The 4,710-nt window shown below is 39.8% G+C and overlaps 1 long non-coding RNA gene across 1 annotated transcript; it reads left to right on the forward strand.

Moving 5' to 3' along the window:
• Positions 1-1,010: 1,010 nt before the first annotated feature.
• LOC307212985 lies at positions 1,011-4,497 on the forward strand. Its single transcript, XR_013837327.1, has 2 exons — positions 1,011-1,068; positions 4,357-4,497. It is a non-coding gene; the product is annotated as an uncharacterized lncRNA (long non-coding RNA).
• The last annotated feature ends 213 nt before the right edge of the window (positions 4,498-4,710 follow it).

Consider the following 4,710-nt stretch of genomic DNA (forward strand, 5'->3'; position numbering starts at 1 on the left):
TCTCAGTCTTCTTTCTCTGAGGGTTCCCTTGGGGGTTCCCCAGCTCATGCCTCCCACCACTCATCTGCATCCAGCCAGTCCATGACACAAATTCACTTACATCTGCAATCAATAAAATTGTGGCCTTTTTTTATCCCAGAACATCGTGGTCAGGAAAGTGATGTTTTTCCTGTGTTTCTTTAATCATATATGCAAGATACCAGGCAGTGGGCTCACTGCGCCTGAGCACACAAATATAAATGCCACAGATAAAATCAAATGCACAGTCTGAAGAAACTCCTCTAATAACGGGCAAAATCTTGTTACATTAAAAAACTGGGAAAAAATAACTAATGTTGCTTTTATTATTTAAGGTTGTTTTTTTTCTATAACTAACTGAAGAATTGTTTCGGGAATTAGGAAACACTTATTCTTTTTTTAAAACTTCTTTACATACCATTATGATTATTAAATATCTGAAGCGGAGCAGAAAGAATGCAAATGGTAAATTGCTGGTGTGTAGTAATTGATTTCTTTATTAATAAAAAGAGATTTAATGCTCTGTAGGATGCTTTGATTTAATTCTTCACAAGCAGCTTAAAAGGAGGCATCATATGAAAAAAAGAAGGGGGGTTGTACTGGAAAATCTGTTTTTCTTACTTATCACAGCTTTATTTGCATGGATTTGCATTGCTGAATGCTTGCATCCACCTATTCTCTGTGGGATTATTATTCTTGGCAGCTCATTTCAAAAACTGGGCCCATAACATTTGCAAAACTGACTGTTTTCTGTAATATGGCAATGCAATAAAGTCTTCACACATGTTACCCTGAGAGAACCTTTTCCACATTGACTTGTCTACCAAGGAGTTCCTGTGTCCAGGCCACAATACCATGGCACATTGAAGAAGGTTCTGGGAGATGTGTGCTTACTGAACAGGGAATGCTAGTCAGGCCTGTTGAACTTTTTCTCACACTGAATAAACATACCCTATTCCCCTCTATGGTAGCACTGGACAAAGCTGTCTTCTTGAAGAACACCTGATGAGCTTCTGAGAAGCCCAAGGATTTGGAACCAGCAGAATACAGGTGATATATGGGGAAGATTGTGGGGACAGCTCTAGATGACCTATTTATTGAGCATGCCTGCTTGCACGAAGCTTGAATCCAGCCTTTATTGAGCATTTGTTCTGATTTGTTTGCAAGGTGTCCGTACATCTTCTCAGTCATTTGTTCACCCCAGGACAACAGAGTACCTTCATTCACTCTAATTGTGCAAACCTAAAGTTCTGACATGTGAATCCATCCCTCTGGCAAACCAATGACAGTCTGGAGGTACTCTAAATCCACTTATCGTGAAAAGGCCCACGATGGTTTTGAAACTGGTGCCTTGTTTCTCTTAGGATGTTCACTGGTAATGCTTTTCTCCATTGAAATGGGTTTGCTGTTAAACTGTTGATTCCCAAGCATAAATGATCTTGTGTTTGAATTATGATAGGGAGCCCCACTTCTGACTTCCCCATATTTTATCCAGATTAGGTTTGCCTCCTCTCGACCCTGCAGGATTCCAAAAACACTATGTAATTGGGACAACACCCACCTCTTCCCACTTCCTGATCTGAGCACTGAAATTGTCTTTCAGAAATGGCAAAGACTCGCAGCTGACTGAGAGGGCCTCAGTACTGTTATGGCAGTATGCATGGACAGTCATTTGCCCCCATGTGTTTTTGAGGCTTGGGGAACAGGGCTAGATTAACCATCAAACAAAACAAGCATGTGCTTAGAGCATCAAGGGAAGGGTGCACCACAGAAATGGCTTGATTTTTAACATTAATGGTCACAAATTGCTCAGCTGAGCATTCATTTCCTCAGTTGAAGTGTATTAAAAATCCCAACAGAACAACTGTGCAACAAGGCAGGCTGGATGTCTTTATCTCTACTAAGTATAGAAGCAGATGTGTTGCATAAGATTAGTTATGAGGTTCTGATCAAAGACTTTGCAAAAGTAGGAGCAATTTTTTCAAATATAAATAAAGTTAAGTATGCAAAAATAAACATTATTTTTCATCTTACTGTAGGTTTTGTTTCATTTCAAAAATAAAATTTAATTTTATGTTTTATTGTTTATATTTTAAATTAGATATGTATGGGGACACCAAGGTGCTTAGGGTCTTCTTAAAGTCTTAATCCAGCCCTGTTGGGGAACCTAAGAATCTAAGAAGAGCCCTGCTCGAACATGTCTGTAGCCCACCTAATTCAGCAGGTAGAAAATCAGGATTAGCAGCCATCAATAGCTTTTCCCTCCACAAATTTCTGTAATCCTCTTTATAGCCATCCCAGTTGGGGACAGAGGTGGGTGCTAATTCTTTGCACCCTTCAGACTCCCTGGGTGCCTTCGTTGTGGCCACCAATCCCGTACAAACCAAGGTGGTGATAATTGGCCACTTTACAAGCTTGGGAAGCCAGAGTTTCAGCTCAGTTCATTAGGACTGCTGCTGTGATATCTCCAGCACTCATCAATAGCACTATGGTCTTTCAATGGAACTTGCTACTTTGCCTAAACATATATTGACTAATTGTAAACAAAAAATAAAAAAGACAACTGTCAACAACTGCTTGGGGGAAATGGTGAATTGTGCTGTTTGTTGCTTGCCGTCAGAACCAGGTTCACTTCAGGATTCAATGAGACCCTTCAGTGTTGTTATTTACTACCTTACACTAGTTTTAAAGCTGAGCTAAAGCAATTTAAGAAGGCCAACATAAGGCAAGAGTTCTTTTGGTATAGCAGTAGCAAACTGTGGAGGAGAAGTTGCAAAGGGCATCATTTCATCTAACAGTTGTGTTGTTTGTGTGTGTTGCCTCATTCACTTAGCAGATAGTAGAAATGGGAGTCAGATGAAAATGGTTTGGTAAACTAGGCTCAAAATGTATGAGGATTAAGAGGTCTGTACCATTTGTTGTGACCAACCAAGGCTAGCACAGAATGCAGGACATATGTTGAAACCTTGAGGTTGTTCACCAAGTGCATCACCCCTGTTTTTGCAGCACCAAGCATGCAGCAAACACAGTTGGGTTTTTTGAGCCTTTAGTAGGCTGTGATTGGCTTGGTGGACCACAGAAGAAATGCACCATGTAGATTGTTCTAGACTCCTCATCAGTTGATTATAGGATCCTTTTGAATTGCCTGTCTGGGTGGGGGATACTGTTTGGCTGTGCTTCTGTTTCTACCTGAGGTGTCTGTTCCAGAAGGTGCTGCAGGACTGCTGTAATCTGGCACTATGCTGTGGTATTCCACAAAACTCTGTTTCCTCTTTTTATTAGGAAGGTGGCATCACACTACTGGCACTCAGTTTGGGCTGGGGCTCAAGTAGAAAGACTGAAGGATGACATTTAAAGCATCGTGTGTGTGTGTGTGTGTGTGTGTGTGTGTGTGTGTGTTTGTTTGTTTGTTTGTTACTCACCAGCTCATCTGCTGCCTTTCTTGTTTTCACTTTCCTTCTTGTTTTCTTTATGCTAGCACCCTGGTGCATCTCCAAATTCCAGGATATTCATAAATGAAAATGAATTGATAACTTGTACATTTTCACTTGCAGAGTATCAGATGACAGGTTTTACTTACAAGGTTGGGTTTTCAAAGACTCTTGCAATTACAGGTGGGAAGGAATTATCTAAAACGCACAGATAAACCTAATGGTCTCCTTGTCAAGACTGTCTAGACTTTTCCCTTTATCCTATTTCCTAACATCCCAGCTGCAATTGAGGGTCAATAACATGATATCCCATCCCTATATAATGGATGGGGATTTTAAAAAATAAATAAATCTGAAAACAGCGGGATGACACAAGGTTTTTTAAAAATGAAAAGATGGAATGTTCCATACAACAGCAGGTGTAGTCATGAAGCATAAATAGCATTCTTGGTATTTGCTAGTAGAAGGAGGAGGAGAAAAGAATGGGAGATGCTATACCTCAGACGTAGAGCATCACTTTGCCTATAGAAGGTTCCAGGTCCAATCCCTGGATTGGGAATGTGCCCTGTCTTAAACCTTGGAGAGAGACAGCCAATCAGAGTAGACATGCTAAGTACAGTGATTTAATTTACTGAAATTGGGAATGCTTAAATGCATTACTGTGAATTTAATTTCTGGGATGTTTAATTCTGGAATGTTCCTCAGAGCAACTCTCATGTGATTGGTTACCTCTGGTCACATGGGAGGTATCTTTTTATATTCTGCTTCTTGTTTCGTGTGTGAGTGACTTAATTGTAAAGGCTGCATCTCCACGAACACTGAAGAAGTGACAGCGTTAGATAACTCACTCTCTCTCTAAATGCAATAAAAAGGAGTGCTAATGTTTCTGTGTGAATATATATTACAGAAAGAATTATGAAAGTTGATGGGGAATGTAAAGAAGTCTGAGTGCAAATATGGGAAAGAGAGAAAGACACACTTTGTTTTAATGTTTAAGGAGGAAGCTGTAATCTTCAACTAAGTAAAAGCTAAGTCCATGCTTAGATAACCATGTGAATGTAAATACTTTGCATATATTCTTCTTTAGCTATATGTTCTACAAGTAAGAGCTTTTGAGTATTTTAACAAATGTTTGGACATTATTTTAATTTCAAGAAGAGAGTCCCTATGGCACATGATTTGGCTTCCTCCCTGAAATTTAGCTCCTCTGCCAGCAAGACAACACTTAGTTAGATGCACCAATGGTCTAACTGGGTGTGAG

The sequence above is a fragment of the Podarcis cretensis genome, assembly GCF_951804945.1.
Source record: "Podarcis cretensis genome assembly, chromosome: 3".
Classification (NCBI taxonomy): domain Eukaryota; kingdom Metazoa; phylum Chordata; class Lepidosauria; order Squamata; family Lacertidae; genus Podarcis; species Podarcis cretensis.